Genomic DNA, 21,953 nt, shown 5'->3' with positions numbered 1-21,953 from the left:
TCCTATTTTAGCTCCTATCTCTACATTAACTCTCCCTTTCGGCAAGCAGTTTTGCTCTCTAGCGCCATGATGCCCTTGGGCGACCGTGCGCTCTACAAATTCAGATAACATAACATAACGGATGGCTCTCCGGCTGCATCATGCACTGTCACCGGTTGGCAAATTTACCGTTGCCTGGCCGTCCGAGATCCCATTTGACCAGAGCGATCACTGCAACTATGGCGTTCCTGTCTGGTGTGCCACTGCTGGACATCTGCAGGGCGGCTACATGGTGGTCGACGCACACCTTCACGAAATTCTACTGCGTCGACCGGGATTCCAGGGAGGAGTCCAGAGTCGGCCAAGCAGTGCTGTGCAACCTGTTCGCTGCCTGGTGAGGAGGGAAGAGAAGCTTAATGTTGAGTTGTTGAAATGCTTAATGTTGAGCCTTGCAACCTCCTGTGGTTGTTCATGTGTGTACTGCTATGTATTCTTGTATTCATGAGCATGTGAATCCATGCCAGACCCCATGCTGGAGAAGGAACAAGTTACTTACCTGTAACTGTTGTTCTCCAGCATGGCTCTGGCATGAATTCACGTGCGAACCCTCCCTCCAACCCCTCTGCGGCTCTTCTCTTGGTCCTACTGCCACTTTACATGCTATCAAATCTTAAGATTGCTGCCAGAGGAGGGACTTAGGTAGAGGGTAGTCATTGGCTGGGGGCAGTATGATCCAGAGACCAGTCATTGGCTATTAGTAGAAAGACAGTTCAGGAACAAAACTGAAACTGATTTTTTCTTTACCGAGGATTCCCAGCCTGACGACGGGGAATATTCATGAGCATGTGAATCCATGCCAGACCCATGCTGGAGAACAACAGTTAAAGGTAAATAACTTGTTCCTTCATCATCTTCTGATGGTGAGGGTTCCCTAATGCCTGGATCTTTGATGGCATCTTGTCATAGGAAAGCATCCCCACCGGACCACCCCAAGGTACAGAGTACAAGATTCCTTTTTGCAAACTAGAAAACAAGGCATAAATGGAATAGGGAGATAATGCAGCGACTTAGTAGTTCTGATTCTATAACGAGTTTAGATAAACCTAAGAGGAAAACATTGTCTCCTTTTAAAACCTTCCCCTAAAAACATATCTTGTAAAACGGGTAATCCAAATAGATTGATCTTAAAACCATTAAGAACATTATGGACTTCAAGTAGTACTGAGACTAAGAGGGATGCAAAGTCGCTAAACCGTAGGGAGCAATATAAAATTTAAAGGCCCTCTAGGTGCAGGTTGCAGTGGGAGCAGTGTGCGCAGCAGAAGCATCAGCAGGAGGAAGTAGAAGCCGGGACTGACACATTGCTAGGAACAGGATGCTGTGCCGAGCAATCAGCAAAAGTTGGTGTCTCGGGCAGATGCAGAGGATGATCTATATATTTCTGATGTTTGTTAATCTGCTTAGAATCACATGCTGTGCATAGGTCCGACATCCAGTGGTCACTGCGGAGTATTGCATTTTGTTTTTCGTAGTCGAAAAGGGGACGTCGACAAGGCGTGTCTGTAACACTATCCCTATAGTGACGTGTGTTGTACCCACAATCCCTCACGCGTCGAGGTCCCTCAGATTGTTTTTTTCCGCCCAGCTAATGGTCGCCTTTACGCGTAGCTCCTCGAGAGACATTGCAGATTTCATCTCCTCGACCTTTGGTCGTTTTCCTATATTAATATAGAACATATCGATCCCCCCCTCGACGCTGTCGTGAAGCTGTCTCCGCCGAGCAAGATCTTCGACAGAGGGGACGAGCGGAGGAGATCCTTCGGCGTTGCCGAACACGTGGCCTGGCCTCGCAGGCCAAATACAGTAGGGAGAGTGGGGGTCGTGGGACATCTCGAATTCTTTTCTGAGAATGCCTTTCCTTTTCCCCTTCCTTTCCCTTGGGGTGGTTATCACGTTTTATTGCCTCGGCTATGGAGAGGACACCCTTTAGGTTTTGCCCGCTTTGCCAGGGCAAGTTTACTTGGAAGGACAAGCATTCACGGTGTAACCGCTGCTTGCCCCTCGATCACAAGGAGGAAGGTTGCACGGCTTGTCGGCTTCTTAAGCCGAAGACTCTAAAAGACCGTAGGGTCAAAAGGTGGGCGGCCTACGCTATGTCGAAGGCCGACGCTCCACCCACCGTCGCTACCTCCGACAGTGACGAGGAACGTGATACCACGACCTCCGCTACGGAAGTCGTAAACCCCCCTAGAGAGCGCACACGCGCTTCGTCGTCTGTCCCCGGCCCCGACGGGCTCGGCTCACGCCCTGCTTATGGGGATGAACACCCCGGCGACACTGACGCACACAAGACCACACATAAGCACACAACCCATGGCTCTTCTTTGCCGAAGGCAAAGAGAGCATCAGCGCCCAAGGAGACGCAGGTTTCACCGGCGGCCTCCTCGGACCGTTCGGGTTCGAAGCCCCTCTCGCAGCCGCGACCAGCGACTGGGCTTTCGGCAAATAAGGGCGCCGCCCCCAAATCATCGGCCGGAGCGCATCAGCAGAAAGCGCATACCGCCGTAGAGCGTTCGACACCCATAACATCGAAACCACAGCTCTCCGCTGACAAACGAGTCGCTGAGAGCTTGGCGAGGATCGTGGTAGCCGACGCCCACAAGCGTACGCCGAAAGACACGTCGAGCGTTACGCAAAGGTCGAAAGACACGCCGAAAACACAGGGACAACTTCCTTCAGTTGAAGGGATTTCCAGCACACCTGAAGGCTTTTCGGAGGGCGACGGGACACTTTCCTCGACGTTATGGGAGAGGTCGAGCCGTTTTCAGCTACAAGACACCAATTTTCCCCCGCTAGACCGCTCAGGGGTACCCCATGAAACCATGGAGAGGCCTGCATCTCTGCATGGAAAGAATGGAGAGGTTTATGAATGCCCAAAACCCTCCCACTCCAAAGGGAATAAGAGAAGTGCCTCAGGAGGACCCCAGGGCCAAAATTCCAAGATTAGGCAATCCCCACCAGGACACAGCCTCAGACTTCCACAGTGTGTATGACCTCACTGGGGAAGAACATTATTTTGAGGAAGAGGATGAGTTTATGGACGAGGAAGACGGGCGGAACCAGGAGGAAGGTCTGGAAGACAGCCCAGACTTGGTAGGAGAAGGCTTCGGAGAAAATCCAGAAGAAGGACCTTCTCACCCCTGGCAATCACCATCAATATATTCCGACACTGATGCCCTGAACCTAAATCCTCCTGACATTTCTCCTGTTAGAAACACGTCTCCCATTGACGATCAACCCACATTTAATGCCCTGTTGCGCAGAGCAGCAGCACACTTCGAACTGGACACTGGGGAGCTCTCCCCTGAATTAGACTTTGTAGAAAGGGTAATTAAGGAGAAACCCCCGGTCAGTCAGACAATTCCCCTCCTCGCTTCTGTGAGGAGAAGAATCATCCCTTCGCTGTCCACACCCGCACTAATCAGAGGGGTCAATCCTAGAATTGAAAAACTTTTCACTCCTTCACCCTCAGACCCGCTGTACATCAGGGGACATTCCATTCCGGATTCCCTGGTGGTAACCAACACAAGAAAGAGGGCAGGGGTACCACTTTCCACCAGCGAGGCACCACCTGACAAGGAGGGCAAGCGGTTATATGCCCTTGCAAAAAGAATTACATCCTCGGCCGCCTTTTCGGCAAGAATTGCCAACAACAATTCTTTGCTCGCTAGCTATGCGGACGCGCAGTGGGCCAAACTGCGCAAGGACGCCGAAGAAGCGCCGGAACCACTACGTACACGCCTGCTTTCAACTATTGGCGAAGGAACCCAGGTCAACCAGAGTATTGTAAAGAGCTCTCTGGATGCGGCAGAAACTGCGGGACGTTCCCTAGTTCAGGGAATAGTCCTAAAACGACACGTATGGCTACGCAACTCAGGGTTCAAACCGGAGACACAGGCGTCTTTAATAAATAAACCTGTTGAAGACTCAAACCTCTTTGGGAAAGCGGTGGATGAGGCTCTGGAGATGGCTAAAAAAGAGTTCGATACGATCAAAACTCTTGACCAAATCTCTAAGCCCGCTACCAGGCACGGCTATGGCAATAAACGCTTTTTTCGTGGCCACCGCCAACAACAAAACCAGCAGCAACAGTACCCTGCCACCAATTCCCAGACCAATAGTGGCCAGTACAGCCAAAGAGGACAGCGCCGGGGCAAAGGAAGAGGGCGTGGGTCCACCCCCAGAGGTTCCCAAGCCCCTAACAACACCAAGTGACGCGAAGATTCGCGTCCCCTCCCATGCAACACGGGTCAGGGGCCGGATAACATCCTTTCTTCCAGCATGGGAGGGGATAACGTCAGACCGCTGGGTACTTTCCACCGTAGCCCACGGATACTGCATCGAATTCAACAGTTCCCCAACATACAAACCCCCGAGGGGACGACGCATGTCACCGGAACATCTTGCCATCCTTCTACAAGAAGTACAGCAACTGCTGGAAAAAGGAGCCATAGAGGTTGTGCCTCTATCTCAGGTAACGGGAGGTATTTATTCAGTGTACTTCCTTGTACCCAAAAAGGATCTAACCATGCGCCCTGTATTAGATCTGCGCCCAGCGAACAAGTTTATCAAACCCCAAAAGTTTCGAATGGTGACCCTACAGGAAGTGATCCCACTGCTATCACAGGGAGATTACATGACAACATTGGACATGAAAGAAGCATACTTTCATATTTTAATGTTGCCAGCACACAGAAAATACCTCCGGTTCATGATAGAGGGCAAACACTACCAGTTCAGAGTGCTACCCTTCGGCATAGCATCAGCACCGAGAGCATTCACGAAGGTACTGGCAGTGGCAGCGGCCCACCTGCGCAGGTTGTCCATCCCAGTTTACCCTTACCTCGACGACTGGCTCATAACAGGGGATTCTTACGAAACATGCTTCTCCAATACCCAAAAGACTGTAGACCTTTTGTTCCAGTTGGGCTTCTCCATCAACGAAAAGAAGTCCAGCCTAGACCCCAGCCAAATCAAACAATTCCTAGGGGCTCTAATTCAAACAAAGGACGGCCTCGTCTTCCCCTCCAAAGAGAGGGTCCAAAACATGTTGTTTCAGATCCCTCAATATGTATCCGGTCGAGAGGTGACGGTACGCAAAGCAATGCGCTTGCTAGGCATGATGGCGTCGTGTATTTATTTGGTACCTTACCCGCGCCTGCGCATGCGCCCAATGCAGGAGTGGCTCAACAGCCAGTGGTGTCAGGCCAGCGGACTATGGGACGACCTAGTGGTGGTCTCGCAGGTCTTAGTTCTCTCGCTACGGTGGTGGACAAAAGAAAACCTAGAAAAAGGGAAACCCTTTGCCACACCCGCGGCGGAAGCCACTCTAACCACAGACGCATCCCTTACAGGATGGGGGGCTCACCTATCCCATCAAACTGCTCACGGAGAGTGGACTCCGAACGTAGCATCCAAACACATCAATCTTTTGGAGCTGCTAGCGGTGTTCAAGGCGCTAAAAGCCTTCAAGGAACACCTACAAGGCAAGACAGTGATGGTCCTTACAGACAGCACCACAGCCATGTATTACATCAACAAACAGGGGGGAACCCACTCTCCAGGACTGTCCAAATTAGCCCAAAACATATGGAAGTGGGCTCTCAAACAGAATATGTTCCTTCTGTCACAACATGTACCAGGGGAACTCAATCTGCTGGCAGACAAACTCAGCAGAGACTTCCCCCTGCCCGAAGAGTACGAATGGCGACTGCACGAAGACATAGTCTTCGACGTCTTCACGCAATGGGGGTTCCCAGAAATAGACCTGTTCGCAACCCTGGAGAACTCACAATGCCAAAGTTACGCCTCCAGGTACCCCCAGAACCAATCCAAGGAGAACGGTCTGTCGATTCAATGGTCGGGGAGATTTGTTTACGCTTTTCCCCCTACTCTCCTTCTCAACAAGGTAGTGCACAAGATGCACCAGGAACAAGTAACCATGATACTGGTGGCTCCAATGTGGGCCCGACAGCCATGGTTCGCTCACTTGATGGAGATGTCTCTATCCCCCCCAGTGAAACTCCCCTGCCCGTACAACATGCTGTCACAAGACAAGGGCAGGACTCTGCATCCATGCCCCCAGAACATGAACTTAGCAGCCTGGCTCCTGAGATCATAGAATCTGGACATCTACAGCTCCCACAGAGATGCATGGACATCCTCAGGGAAGCCAGAAAACCTAACACTCGCCACTGCTATTCTAGCAAATGGAAAAAATTTGTCATTTGGTGCAGAGGAAAGAGCATCAACCAAATTGACTGCTCTCCCACACATATTATTCTATACCTGACCCATTTATTGGATTCAGGTCTAGTGTTCAATTCCATTAAAGTCCACCTAGCGGCACTTTCTGCCTACACCACTTCCCAACTCAAAGTGTTGTGGTGGAAGATCCCTGTTATAAAGGCCTTCATGGAGGGAGTAAAGAGAATACACCCCCCCCGATAGCTGACCCAGCTCCCGGATGGGACCTTAACGTGGTACTTACCAAACTCATGGGCTCACCATTTGAACCCATGCACAAAGCATCTCTTAAAGACCTCACCCTTAAGACTGCTTTTCTAATAGCTATCACCTCCATCAGTTCACAAAGATAAAGTGGTTCTACGCACTCACCCAAGGTTTGCTCCAAAATTCATCTCAAAATTCCATGTAAACCAGTCTATAAAACTACCAGCGTTCTTTCAAAATCCTTCCAACTTGGGAGAAAGGACTCTGCACACACTAGATGTGCGCAGAGCGGTCATGTTCTACATGGAAAGAACCAGACCGCTGAGGAAGACTAATCAGTTCTTCGTCTCGGTGGCAGCAGGAAGAGAAGGGGATGCAGTTTCAAAGTCCACTATTTCTAGATGGATTGTTCAATGCATCACTCTCTGCTATACTCTTGCTAAGAGAGAACTGCCCTTTAGGCCAAGAGCACATTCTACTCGAGGAACGGGGGCGTCCATAGCATTCATTGCAAATGTTCCCCTTGAGTCCATCTGCAAAGCGGCTACCTGGAGTTCTGTGCACACCTTTACAAAACACTACTGTCTAGATGCACACTCTAGATCTGACTCCCAGGTGGGACAGGCAGTATTAAGACATCTTTTCTCTACTGTTCCTTCTCATAACCCACCGCCAACTCCGGGTACTGCTCGCTAGTCTATGCACAGCATGTGATTCTAAGCAGATTAACAAACATCAGAAGACAATGCATTACTTACCGTAAAAGCATTTCTGTTGGTTGTATCTGCTTAGATTCACATGCGCCCACCCTTCCTCCCCGCTTGGATGGAAGGAACATAGACATCTTTCTATATTTCTCTCTTTTCTGTACTCACTCACGTCTAAATACAACCAGAGGGACCTCGACGCGTGAGGGATTGTGGGTACAACACACGTCACTATAGGGATAGTGTTACAGACACGCCTTGTCGACGTCCCCTTTTCGACTACGAAAAACAAAATGCAATACTCCGCAGTGACCACTGGATGTCGGACCTATGCACAGCATGTGAATCTAAGCAGATACAACCATCAGAAATGCTTTTACGGAAGTAATGCATTGTCATATATATATATATATATATATATATCGGGCACTGCGGAGCTGTCAAATGTTGGCGAGGATCGGACGTGTAAAGAAACAGAAGCAGTGTGTGTTTGCAGGAGCCGCCAGGATATACCAGTGAGTTGGCCTATTCGAGGTAACCCTGTGGCACTCCAAAGTAGACCACCAGAAATAAATACTTGTTTTGAATACCAAACATTTAAACTAAATTGAGAAGAAGAAAATGATTACCCACATTGCTAAACCCAAGCTGTAATCTTACAAGAAGGGGAGGTCGAATGAGAAAATACTATAACGCACATTACCAAAGTCAAAAGGACACATTGAAAGAGCAAATGAGATATCACTTGCCTAAAGCCATATGAACCTATTAAGGAATACTAAAGCCTAAGTGGCCAAAAGTCAACAGCTTGTGTAAAAGGAAACCAGAAGCTGCAGTAGAGAGGCCCTCCTTGTAGAAAGGATCAAGGGGGGAGAGCGGTATAACTTGCATTGCCCAAGACAAATATTTCCCATGTGAAACATTGTACCTTTGTGCCATATGTATGTAAAGAAGTTGTGAACCAATTGTGTTGAAAGTCAAGTGATTGAATCAAGAAGCAGTTGTTAAATTATCTTTCCCCATTGAGGAATTAAGTGTTGAAATATTGGAACAAGCCACACCACCGAGTACAAATATTGGAGGTAGGAATTTGTATTCTGGCACACGACTATACTAGGAAAGGGACAATTGAATGTTAGTCCTGGCAGGCGAGTGGACCAGGAAGAATATGTAAACTACTGCAGAGTGGTAGAAGGTTGTGGTGAAAAATAAGTGACAACTCAACAAATGTGTTTTGATGAACTGTTAAGTAAACCATCCTGACAAAATAACATTGCTCAAAAGGAAGAAGTGTCAAATAACACTGATTTGTCTTCACAGTGGAGAATATTTACATTGACATTTGGTATTACACATGGAGAGATAATCATTGTTTTGTTGACTAAGCGGAGATTATGAAAGCTATGATAATTATCTTCAAGAGTATTTATTGGAACTGAATTTATAAACTGAGCCAAGAAAAGGAAATTTGTGGAATGGTACATTTTACTTGGCCAGTAAAAGGAACTTTATTGAACTTTGGTTGGAGACAAACTGTATTGAGCCTGGGGACCCAGGTCACAAGGATACTTGGTTAGAATTGTTGTTCTGAGTTTACATATGATTTTTTGAGGTTTACATTGCCAGACACTCCTTGCATGTTTTGCTGTGTGTATATTAGTATGAGGGACAGATGTTTCCAAATTAGCTCAGCTTCCTTTAGCCTTGGTTGGTTAGGTTGAGAAATCCTCATTGGGTTGGACAACCATTTCCATAACCACTGGAATACTAGGCTGAGGAAGATGAGCAGAGTAATGGAATAGAGTGGAATAGACCAAGAGTACATGCTGCACTCTAGTTATTCTGAGCATGTACCTGTAGCCAGGAGATTTTAACCTCATCCGCAGCCACAGAGGACTGTGGCGCGTTGCTGCTGGAGAGAGAAAGCTGCTTCTCTCGGGACTGACCGAGAGACTGAAGGGTTGAAGGTTTTGCAAAGCCACCTGGCTCATTAAGGAAGAAAGAATGGGAAAGTGCGCTGCTGGGCAAATGGGAGAAGCCAGAAGAGGGCTTCTGGGTCTTCACTGGTTTTACAAGACAGTGTTCTGCTCCGTGCTGAGTGTCTGTAAGGCAAACAGCCCAGGAACAACCGCGAGAGATAAAGCAGTCGAATAAAGGCGGCAAGACTGGAAGAATCCACAGATACCCGCCACTGGCTTACTGCGAGAGACCAGAAACGCCCTAGCAAGAAACTGAGTCTCAGAAAGCTAAGCAGGGACACTGGGGCATATTGGCAATATTGCCAAAGGCGAATGACTGCAGAGAAAGCACATGAAATGTATGAGAGAAAGAAGCCGCAAGCATTTCTTTAAAGGGAAAAACATAGTGAAAGCAAGGAACTTTCAAAGTGATGAGTTTATATAATACATGTATGAGAAAAGCACTGACCATGTAATATACCAGGCAAACCGTGTCGGATTACGTGAACATAATGAAATCTTACCTTTGGGAGTGGGTGTAGAGCCCACACAAAAAGTCCTGGAAAGAGTGTGAACCAGGCAGTTGCAAGAGCTTGCATTTGAGGAAACCCTGGCAGGAGAGTATACCAGGGTGTTGCAGGAAAGTACATTTGGGAAAGTCCTGGCAGGAGAGTATACCAAGCAAGGACAAACTGAAGAGTGCATAGGAAACACTGATTTGAAAGGGGTTCTGAGAAGGATAAAATCGGGACTAGAAAAAAAGGCTGTAGGAAAGCAAGAAGAATAGAGGAGTGAAACCTGGAAGGAGAGTACACCAAGTATTCTGACAAGGAAAAGCCAAAGAGTCAGTTTTGTGCGTCATTTGCATTGTGGAGGAGCAAGAGAAACTGAGATCTTTGAATCTACAACAGAAGGAAGAGAAACCAAGGGGACGGGAACCACCCTCTGTAATAAAGAACTCCATTCTTCTGGAAATATTGTGTTGGGGTTATATCTTTTTTCCTTTTTGAACATGTATTCATCACGCAAGGCCAAAGATTTTATCCCTTTCACCTTAGAATTTATTTTGTAGTGTGAGGGCCAGAACATTACTTTGGCAATGATAGGTTTTACTTTGGACATTATGACCTTGACAGACATTTTAGTTTTGGTTTTTGGTAGGGAAATGCCTCTAGTGCAGCGAGGGAGGGGCATTTCCCCAACCCCTTTTGTTTTAATAAGTCAGTTGACCAACACCATGAACCCTTTGTGTCTGAGTCTCATTACTGGTTCATCACAGTGGCCATTCATTACCTCAACAAGAGAAGAGGTTGGAGGGTCAGTACCACTGCATAGATGCAATGCAGCTCTGGTTTGGACACTTCAAGAAGGAATCTCCCTCTTGCCCTTTCACATAGTTGGAGAGAACACAGCCGCAGGCACTCTATACAGGCAGAGCATATTCTCATAGGAGTGGAAGCTAGTAAGGAATTCCTTCAAGAGATTGTCCCCTTCAAGTGGATCTGTGCACGTCCAGTGTCAACAGGAAGTGTAACCTGTTCTGCTGCATGGAATTCCCTCTGAGAGGAGCTCTTGGGATTCGTTTGTAGTGGACTGGGAATTTCCACTCCTGTACGCCTTTCCTCCAGTCCTAGTAGAGGTTCAGGAAATCCATGTTCCTGGAAGATGTAATGAAAGTGTTGCTTTCGGCTAGAAGACCAGCAACAAATACTTTCTGGCTTTGGAACAAGTTTTGCAGCTGGTGCAGAGCTAGGAATTGTGACCCTTTCTCTTGTGACATACCAGTGTTTATGCCGTTGTTGCTTACTTGAGCCCACCAGGGGTAGCAGGTTGTGATTGCAAAATGATACTTGGTAGTGTTGTCTAATTGTAAGTGCTCTTCAGAGCAGGGATCATATTTTAAGGTCCCAATCGTGATGCAGTTTTAAAGGGTTTAACTTTTTCCCACCTGTCCCATTCATTGTAACAGTCTCTGATCTACATCTGGTGCTAAAGCTTCTCATGGGAGCTCCATTTGCGCCTCTCCATTTGTATACTTTAAGGATGCTGACGCTTAAAACTGTATTTGTAACGGCTATTCCCTCGGCTCGTAGAGTCAGCGAGTTGCAAGCCTTATCTCTTAATCCTCCGTTTAGTACCTTTTACAAGGAAAACATTGTTTTGAGGGCCCGCCCTGCTTTTTTTTCGAAGGTGGTTTCTGAATTTCATTTGACATAGAAGATTGTGCTGCCTACTTTGTATCCACCCCCACATCCTTCCAAGGAGGAGAGGCTTCATCGCCTAGATCCAATGAGGGCGTTGATTTTTTGTTACGCTCACCTGGTATCCACAGGGACGCCACCCAGCCGGGTTACTCGCTGGTATGCTTCTCAGCTTTGCCCTGATGTGGTCTGCGGGGAAGGTTCTGCCTTGTGGTAGAATTGGGCGTGCTCTTCGTCCTGCCTTCTTTGCAGGGCGCGTTTTCTTTCATGGGCGAGTGCGGTCCAGTTCTCCAGCATGGGGTCTCGCATGGATTCACATGCTCATGAATATTCCCTGTCGTCAGGGCGGGAATCCTCGGTAAAGAAAAAATCAGTATCAGTTTCATTTCTGATCTCTTTCTCAGTAGTAACCAATCACTGGTCTCTGAGTCATACTGCCCCCAGCCAATGACTGCCCTCTCCCTAAGCCCCGCCTCTGGCAGCCATCCTCAGATTTTTACTGCAGGCTCAAGTGTTGGGAGTCCTCGTGTTTAGCTCTTGAGCTTTTGCTGCGTTTTCACGCTTTTTTCAAAGAGAATTTCTCATTTTTCGGTTAAATAGAGCCTCAAGCTCCACCGTCTCTACATCCGATTGACAGGGATCCGTGTCGGATTTTTCTACGCCCCTCAAGGGTGAAGATTTCGTCGAGTAACGCTACTTGGAGGAGTCCAGGAGTTTCTGCGGCCTACCCAAACATGGCCCAGGAGAAAGGAAGCTCGACGCCCGGAAAGCTGTTCAGCGTTTGCCCTGGATGCCAGCTGCAGAATGTGTTCAAGGAGGACGAGCACTCGAAATGTCTCTACTGCCTTCATGAGGACATAACGCACGTGGAGAAGGACTGTGCGTTTTGCAGGAACATGTCGGAACGGACCATCAAGGACCGACACCTTCGTCTCTCCAACTGGCTGGAAGGAAAGAGCCGTCAGGTGAGAAGAAGAAGTCCGAGCGGTCTTCTAAGACCTGTGAGGGCGCCCCGGCGACGGGGACCCAACAGAAGACCAAGCACCGCAAGTCCGCGGGCACCGGTAGCACCGAACAGTCAGGCTCCAGGGCTGCCAGGCAGGGCGCATCCTCTCCAGCGCCTTCAACCACGAGCCAACGCTCTGGCTCAGGGAAGCGGAAGGCAGAGAACCCGGCGAAGCTTCTAGAGAGGCCCCGGTCGAGCTCAAAGGATCCAGCCGAGGGGGAGCGAGGCGGTGACCCCTACCCCTCCCCCAAGGTGAAGGCCACAGGACCACAGAAGGTAGTGAAGGCCTTGGTTCACCCGGCCAAGGCCTCTATCGAGGAAGTTGCGATGGCCCTGGCGCAGCCTGTGGAGGCTACACCAGTGGAGGCGACCTCTGGGCCCAGAGTCTCCCTGCCTCCGCAGAGGAAAGCCTCTTTCAGACCCATCGAAAAGACCCCCGTGAAGACCCCGGCGGATAAAGAGGGGGGGCGGTGGCCATTGTGGACATGGACACAGTATCTGAGGAGGAGCTGGTAGAAGTCTTAGAGGGCCTCGATGAGGGCGTCGAAGAGGCCCGTTCCCATGGGAGGGATCCCGACGAAGAGGACGAGAGCGACGGCGGCACCGGCGTGGGTCCTAATCACCCATCGCTCCCGTTGCTTTCAGAGCCGCAGGACAACTCGGCGGCCATTTTGTTGGCAATACAATCGTTATGTTCGGAGATATGGCCGAGATTGCCCTTACCACCGACGGAGGAACCGGAACCAAGCTCGACGCAGGAGCCAGGCCCGGCGGGAAGCCCCCCAAACAAGAGAAGACGGATCCATCCAGCCCCGCCTTTTCAGCCTCGCGGCCTACTCAACCTTTGTGACACGTGAACGGACACGGCCACGACGGGTACCGACGACGGCGGTGACGACGGGACGGAGCTCCCATCGCCCCCAGCCCTGGCCTCCCCGCCCGACGAGATCAGATCTTTCCATGCAATGATCGCCAGCGCATCCAAGCTTTTTCAGCTGTGCCCCGAGGAGAAGGAAGGTTTCCTTTACCAATGGAGCGAGGCCAAGAGTAAAACAGTCCTCGCCGTGCCTCTGCTGGATGACATCTGGGACGAGGGTCTCACCCTTCTCAAGAACCCATCTATGACGCCTGCCAAGAGGGATCGGTACGAGAAGAAATACTGGGTCCCTGCCACGGCCCCTTTGTGCCTTAGGGCACAACCGACCCCTGAATCGGTCGTCTCAGCGGCAGCCAAGAAGAAAGCTGGGGGAGCATCGGCCTCAACGTCAACTTCACCGCTGGACGGCGAAGGAAAGAAGCTGGACGCAATGGGACGACGAGTTATCTCGTCGGCGGCAACAACGATTAAGGTGGCCAACGGCCCTCGCGATCGTGGCCCGCTACGACAGGGAGTTAGGGTACAAGATTGTCCCCCTTTTGGACATCCAACCTGACGACAAGAGGGCCGAGGCCCTTGAGACCTTGCAAGAAGGCAAAGTGGCATCGGACCATGCCATAACGTTGGCAACAGACATTGCCGACACCGGTTTCCGCCAGCTAGGCAACAGCGTTTGCCTTAGACGATGAGGGTGGCTCAAGGCGACGGATGCCATAACGGTGGCAACGGACATTGCCGACACCGGTTTCCGCCAGCTAGGCAACAGCGTTTGCCTTAGACGACGAGGGTGGCTCAAGGCGACGGATTTCCACCAGGACGTAAAGCCAAAGTTTTGGACATGCCGTTCGACGGGAACAACCTGTTTGGGAAAACGGTGGATGAGTCCCTCCAAGCCATCAAGGCGGACACAGAGACAACTAAGGCCCTAGGCGTTCTCCGGCAACGAAGGCCGTCCTTTCGGAGCACCGGAGGCAAGCAGGGTGCCTCCAAGGGATTCGGCAGTGGCTCCTCTATGTACCGCCAAGCGGCCCACTCCTCATCGCAGGAAGCCTATAGAGGACGAGGCAAGTCGGGTGGACCCCGCCGTCGTCGCCAGGGAGAGCAAGGCGTCCTCCAAGCAAGATTGAACCGGCCGTGGTGTCGGGCCCCCACCGAAGCACCCATGTGGGAGGCCAGCTGGCAAAGTTCGTCAGCGTGTGGGAGTCCATCTCCACCGACCTTTGGGTGCTGGATGCCCTGGCTCAGGGGCACGCCCTCGAATTTCTAAAAAAGTGCCCCCGCGTTCCACCCGTGGTCAGGAAGGAAAATCACGTCCCTCAACTTCTATTGGCGCTAAGGGCGATGCTCAAAAATGGTGCCATCAAGCTCGTCCCAAGAGGCTCCGGGGCTCCGGAGTATACTCAAGGTACTTCCTTGTGAAAAAGAAGACAGGAGGATGGCGACCCATCCTGGACCTGCGACTGAACAAGTACATCAAGGCACAGAAGTTCTGGATGGTCACCCTCCAGCACGTGTTGGGACAGCTGGAGGCGGGCGATTTCCTGTCGTCGTTGGATTTGGAAGATGCATACTTTCACATCCCCATTTTAAAAGGACACCGAAAGTTCCTCAGGTTCGTGGTCCAAGGCACTACCAGTTCAAGGCCCTCCTGTTCGGACTTAAGTCGGCGCCCAGGGTATTCATCAAGTGTCTAGCACCAGTGGCGGCGCGGCTGCGCCTGCAGGGGATCCACGTCTACCCCTACCTGGACGATTGGCTCATCCGCGCAAGGACAAGGGAGCTCGCCGTGGAACACACAGCGAAGACCGTCCAGCTACTCATGGACCTGGGGTTCACCATCAACTTCCCCAAGTCCGACCTGGTCCCCTCGCAAGTCGCACTGTTTCTGGGAGCCAAGCTCGACACAGTGGAGCGTCTGGCCTCACCGTCGGTGGATAGGACAAAGGCCATCCTAGGCAAGGTGCAGCATCTGTTGGCCACGGACGTGGCCAAGGTGAGGTCCATCAAGTACCTCCTCGGGATGATGTTCTCTTGCATATATCTCGTGCGCCTGTGCAGGCTTTGGATGTGCCCTCTACAGGACTTCCTCGACGCCCGCTAGATACAAGCAACGGGCAGCTTCGAAGACAGGATACCTCTCAACGAGAACTTCCGTTGAGCGATCCGGTGGTGGGGCACCCACGCTCATCTGGCGGCAGGAACAGATTTTCAGACCCCCGCCCACCAGGTGATGGTGACGACGGATGCCTCCCTGGAGGGGTGTGGAGCGCACACCGGAGATCTTCACGCAAGAGGCCTTTGGCTCCCGGAGGAGAAGCCGCTCCACATCAACATCCTGGAGCTCCGGGCAGTGTTCTCCCGTCCTTCAAGGGCAAGGTAGTGAGGATCTTCACCGACAACACCACCACGATGTTTACATCCGGAAGCAGGGCGGAACCAGGTCCCCAGCCCTATCCAAGGAAGCCCAGGATCGGTGGCATTGGGCCGTTGATCAAGGGATGTTTCTGGTGCTGTTTCATCTGGCAGGGATAAAAAACACCATCGCCGACTCACTCAGCAGAGAGCTGCGCTCGTGCCACGAGTGGGAACTACGCCAGGACCAAGTGGACTGACTCTTTCAGCGATGGGGCAAACCCCAGATCAACCTGTTCGCGACGGCGATGAACTCCAAGTGCCAGAGGTTCGCCAGCAGGTTTCCCCAACCAAGGAGCATGGGCAATGCTGTCTCGTTCCCCTGGGACAGCCTCTTCCTTTATGCGTTCCCTCCGTTGCCGTTGCTGCTCTACTGATCAACCAGTTCAAGAAGTCCTGGTGCAGAATGATCCTCGTCGCACTGGCGTGGCCGAGACAGATCTGGTTCCCGGACTTTCTGGACTTGTCAGCGTCCCCACCAGTCAAGCTGTCGACAGACACAGATCTTCTCTCCAGAGAAGGAGGCGCCATTCTTCACCACGACCCGGAGTTGCTGAACTTGCAGGCCTGGCCTCTGCAGCATTAGAGTTTGGAGGGTACGATATTCCGGCCGACTGCAGAGATGTTTCTTTCTAAGGCCAGGGCATCCTCAACTCTCAAGTGCTACGGACATAAGTGGAAGAGGTTCTCTATCTGGTGCTGGGCACAGATTAACTCTCTGCGGATTACGGCCCCTCAAGTGTTGCTGTACCTACTGTCGCTAGCCAAAGCTGGACTATCTCGGGCTTCAATCAAGATACACCTGGTAGCGATTTCCCGATACACCAGGACCACAGGGCGGTCACCCCTGTGGTCTCATCGCCTGGCTAAGGAATTAATGAAAGGACTGTTTCGATCATTCCTGCCTGTGAAGGCACCAGCCCCGGCGTGGGAGCTCAACGTGGTGCTAACCAGGCTCATGGGTCTGCCGTTCGAGCCATTGCATTCAGCCCCGTTGAAGTTTGTCGTTGAAAACAGCATTCCTGGTGGCCATCACCTCCGCACGACGCGTGGGTGAGATCCAGGAGCTATCCTGCAAGCCTCCATACCTGAGCTTTCACGATACGAGGGTAGTGCTGAGGACGCACCCCTCCTTCATGCCCAAGGTGGCGTCAGACTTCCATCTCAACGAGCCCTTGGTGTTACCAGTCTTTTTCCTGTCCCTTCGTCGCCGGCTGAGAGGACTTTGCACTCGCTGGATGTAGCTAGAGCACTGAAGTTCTACGTGGACCGAACAAAGAGTTTTCGGGGGACATCACAGCTGTTTGTGAACTTTGGGCCTGTAAACCAAGGGAAGGCTCTCTCGAAGGCTTCCATTTCCAGATGGCTCTCCGGCTGCATCATGCGCTGTCATCGGTTGGCAAACCGACCATTGCCCGGCCGTCCGAGAGCCCAATCGACCAGAGCTATCGCTGCTACAACGGCGTTCTTGTCTGGTGTGCCCCTGCTGGACATCTGCAGGGCTGCTACGTGGAGGTCGACGCACACCGTCACGAGATTCTACTGCGTCGACCGGGATTCCAGGGAGGAGTCCAGGGTCGGCCAAGCAGTGCTGCACAACCTGTTCGCTTAAGGTGAGCCTGGTGAGGAGGTAAGAAATGCTTAATGTTGAGTTTTGATGTAATGTTTAGCCTTTGCCACCTCCCGTAGTTGTGCATGTGTGTACTGCTATGTATTCTTATATTCGTGAGCATGTTAATCCATGCCAGACCCCATGCTGGAGAAGGAACAAGCTACTTACCTGTAACTGTTGTTCTCCAGCATGGGTCTGGCATGGATTCAAATGCGAACCCTCCCTCCTACCCCTCTGCAGCTCTTCACTTGGTCATACTGCCACTTTACGTGCTACCAAATCTGAGGATGGCTGCCAGAGGCGGGGCTTAGGGAGAGGGCAGTCATTGGCTGGGGGCAGTATGACCCAGAGACCAGTGATTGGTTACTACTAAGAAAGACAGATGAGAAACGAAACCGATACTGATTTTTTCTTTACCGAGGATTCCCAGCCTGACGACGGGGAATATTCATGAGCATGTGAATCCATGCCAGACCCATGCTGGAGAACAACAGTTACAGGTAAGTAACTTGTTCCTTACTTCACTGACGCCGGCCTGTTTGATATTGTTCAGGTAGGTCTTATTGCTGTTCTTTAGTTTTGTTGCTTTCCTGCAGGCCTTTCTTTTTTTTTAAATGGCTCTTTTTTTTCTCCCTTAGGTATGCGGTGCTTCAGCGCGGTGAACTGGCTTGGTTGAGCCACGCTGGTAAATGATGCCGCATTAAGAGCTCTATGATGCGGTAAGTAAGCACTATGCGCAGCGCTGCGAAGTCTTGCCTTTGCTAACCTGTGTTTTCCTTCCTTGTAGGTCTCGGTTTTCTTCAGCGCAAGTGGAATGTCCGGAGTGGTGCCAGCCAAGAGGTAAGTTTTTGAGCAGTTCGTAATTTGTAAACGTCTCTTTCGAGAGGATTGGGTCCTCCGCCGTAGTCCAGATCTATGACAGGTAATGTCCACAGCTATGCTGATTCGGAAAATCTTCGGCATTTGCGTCCTGCGTCGATGCGCTGTCCAGAGGACCTCCTCCGACGGCCGACGTCACCCGATGTGATAAGTAGGACACACGACGCCCATAGCCTCAGTTCTGTTTTTTCCGCGACGTGTTCGCTTCGTGAATCTCGGTACGCCTCGACTCTTTGGAGTTTTCTGTTTTCTTCTCGGTTCATTGAACCTGTTTGGGTTTTTGTGAAGACCTGTTCGTGGCGATGTCTACTTCGTCTTCAACCCCGCGTCTGGGCTTCAAGAAATGCGGGGACTGTAGGTCCAAGATGTCAGTCACGGACTCGCACGACGCCTGCCTCTGGTGCCTCGGGGAGTCCCACGATACGGACGACTGTGTCGACTGCCAGTCGCTCATGGCCAAGGCCTTGTGGGAACACAAGAAGAAGCTGTCGGTAGGTCGGGTGTCTAAGCCCCGGAAGTCGAGGTCTACGGGGATTTCGACGGATGACTCGAGAGGCAACTCTCCGCCACATCGTCGGAAGGCCAGTGGCTCTCCTTGCAGGAGTCGGTCTCGCCACTCCTCCGCCTCTTCGAAGCACACCGGAAGCGCCGGCATCGGTCGCCTTCCCCATCCTCTTCCGAGAACTCCGCCCGTCAGCGGGTCGCTTATCCCACCATGCAAGCAACACCGGAAGAATGGGCTTTCTTCTGGAAGCAGATGCTAGCGATTCTTGATTCGCCGAGCACCGGTCCGTCCGTGCCTCCGAGTGGGGTCAGTCGGCACCGGTCGAGAGACACCGCTCGTACGCCTGCGGGCTCGGGTGGCTGGCACGGCTCGCGGGTGAGGTCCTGCTCAGACAAGGGTAGCCATTCTCGCCATGCCCGTTCCAGGTCCTGGTCCTCGACGCGCTCGAGACCGCGTGATCCTGTGCCGTCTTCGAAGAAGACGTCGACGCCTGTGGCGCGGAGGTCGTCGATGATTTCTCTCGAGGCTCCGCCTCCGAGGGGTTCGTCGGCACCTAGGTCGTCGAGAGACACGCTCGAAGCTCCGGCTTCGAGGCCTGTGTCGACGCCGTTGATGCTGGCGGCGCTGCAGCTGACATTGACGCCGATTCGCTCGACGCCGACTTGTTCGGCGCCCTCGACGCCTTTCGGAGGGGCCCCGTGGCATGGGGTTAGCCCCTAGAAAGGCTCTGGCTAAGGTCAGGCACAGCTTTGGTCCCCAGATGTCTTCCTCTCACCGCCTGGAGTACATTTCAGAGGGTGATGAAGGCTCTGATGAAGGCTTGGTTCTAGTTACGGTACCAGATTAGCTTATCTCGGGCCATAGCCAGTTCGATGACCTTAGTCAGTCACTGCATGATGCCAGTGGACTGGACACCTCTCCGGAGGTGGAGTTTTGTAGGCCGGAGTCTGGCACTCATGCCGATTCTTCATATCGGCGCCTTATGTCTCGGGTCACCGAGTACTTGGGTTGGTCGGCTCCCCAGGGGAGTTTGTTCAGGATGATCTCACATACATCCTTGATCTTGGTCCCACCACTGACCCGGTATTGCCGTTTCATATGGCTCTGCAGAGAAGGATGGCGGCGGCTTGGACTGCTCCGGAGAGTCTCCCGGCAGTGGGCAAGTCTTTGTCCCGAAAATACCGTCCAGCCAGTACCGACCCCTGCTACTTGTCCAGGCACCCCACTCCAGAGAGTTTGGTGGTGCAGGCGGCTACGGCCCAGGCTAAGCAGGCGTTGTATCCTACCATCCCTCCGGATAGGGACGACAAACGTTTTGACTGCTGGGCAAAGAAAGTGTTTTCTTCAGAGGGTATGGCACTTCAGGCAGCCAACTCCATATGTGCCTTGTCTCGTTTCACACCCACTCTGTGGAACTGTGTTGCATTACCGGCTGAAAATATTCCCGAAGGGGACGAACGGGATGGTTTCCTTGCTATGGTTCAGGATGGCAAGGATGCAATGTGTGAGGCCGTTCAGTCGGGTTTGGACATGGCAGATTGTGTCAACCGGTCCATGGCGGCGAGCACCGTAATGCGCAGGTTTGCGTGGTTGCGGAAGTCTGGGTTCGCTCCTGATGTGCAGTCCCGGCCCTCCACATGCCCTTTGACGGTGAACATCTTTTTGGCAGCAAGGCTGACGAGAACCTTGAGAGGTTGCAGACCTCCAAAGCTGCAGCGAAGTTGCTGGGCGCTGCAGTTCGACAACCTCCGCCTTTTCGTCCTAGGGGACAGCAATGGAGGGCAGGTTCCTTTTGCTATTACTCGTCCTTCAGTAAAGCGAGAGGAGCTAGCAGTCAAAGAGGCCACCGTAAGAGTGCCAGAGGTGGAAACAAGGGTACTCGAGGTGCCAAGGCCGCTCGGGCAGTTGCCTCTTTGCCCTCGGGCAACGCCGCAGCCGCTACCACTCAGTCATGTGGCCAGGTCCCATGGTTCGCCGGTTGGGGGAAGGCTGTTGCAGCATCTTGTAGAGTGGCGAGCCATTACTTCAGATGTGTGGGTTCTGGAGATCATAACCCACGGCTACTGCCTTCCCTTTCGGCAGAGGCCTCACGACAATCCACCTGCGAACCTCTCTTTGAAGAGTCTGGATCCGCTCCTTGCGCAGGAAATTCAAGCCCTGCTGGAGAAAGGCGCCATAGAACTCGTGCCTGTAGCGGAGAGGAATAAGGGATGGTATTCCCCTTACTTTTTGATTTCGAAGAAATACTGAGGATTGAGACCCATCATGGACTTGCGCGGTTTGGACAAACTCCTCAGGAAGGACAAGTTCAAGATGGTTACTCTCTCTCAAGTCCTCCATGCCCTTCAACTTCAGGACTGGTTGGTGTCTCTCGACCTCAAGGACGCTTACTTCCATGTGCCGATCCATCCCAAGCACAAGAAGTACCTGAGGTTCGCGATTGACGACTCGCCCTTTCAGTTTCGTGTCCTGCCGTTCGGATTGACCTCCTCCCCGAGGGTTTTCACCAAGCTCATGGTGGTGGTGGCAGCGCATCTCAGGAAAGGGGGGGATTCACGTCTACCCCTACCTGGACGATTGGTTGATCAGGGGGGAGCGCTCCCGAGCAAGTCCTGGATTATCTGTCCGTCACCTGCCACTCCCTCCACAAGCTGGGCTTCTCCCTCAATTTAAAGAAGTCCCATTTGACACCAACGCAGCGGCTCCAGTACATCGGAGCAGTGCTCGACACATCCCTGGGGCAGTGTTTTCTTACCCAGGTGAGGGCTCTTCACATTCAGCAGATGGCGCACAAGTTTCAACTTGCCCAGAATCTCCCAGCATCTGAGTTCTTGAGACTGCTCGGCCTTATGGCATCCCGCATTCTTCTGGTGCCAGAGGCTCTTCTGCGGATGAGATCTTTGCAGTGGGCACTCAAGCTCCAGTGGTCTGTCGTCCGGCAGGCTGTCGGACCCTGTTCAGGTTCCGCCCTCAGTCGCCCAGGACCTTCTGTGATGGGCCGTCGAAGGTAATCTGATGAAGGGGGGCCCCATTTTGGCTGCCCTGGCCGGAGACGACGATTGTGACGGACGCATCCCTCACGGAATGGGGAGCTCATGCCAACGAGTTGACAGTCAGTGGTCGTTGGTCTCTGTCGGAGTCCAGACTCCAGATCAATCTGTTGGAGCTGAGGGCCGTCAGGCTTGCCCTGAAGGCTTTTCTGCCGACTGTGCGAGGAAAGAGTGTCCTGATTCTAACGGACAACATGGTGACCATGCACTACCTCAACAAAAAGGGGGGGCAGTGTCACTTCCTCTGTGCTTGG

At 52.0% G+C, this 21,953-nt stretch overlaps 1 protein-coding gene across 1 annotated transcript in view; it reads left to right on the top strand.

Annotated features, from left to right (window-relative positions):
• RANGAP1 (Ran GTPase activating protein 1) overlaps positions 1–21,953 on the top strand; it is a 1,265,070-nt gene that overhangs the window by 226,653 nt on the left and 1,016,464 nt on the right. The gene's annotated exons all lie outside the window — the stretch shown is intronic.

This window comes from Ambystoma mexicanum, chromosome 3p (genome assembly GCF_040938575.1).
Source record: "Ambystoma mexicanum isolate Mex_15411 chromosome 3p, UKY_AmexF1_1, whole genome shotgun sequence".
Lineage (NCBI taxonomy): Eukaryota > Metazoa > Chordata > Amphibia > Caudata > Ambystomatidae > Ambystoma > Ambystoma mexicanum.
The sequence above is the reverse complement of the archived record's forward strand: the minus strand, read 5'-3'. Positions and strand labels throughout refer to the sequence as shown.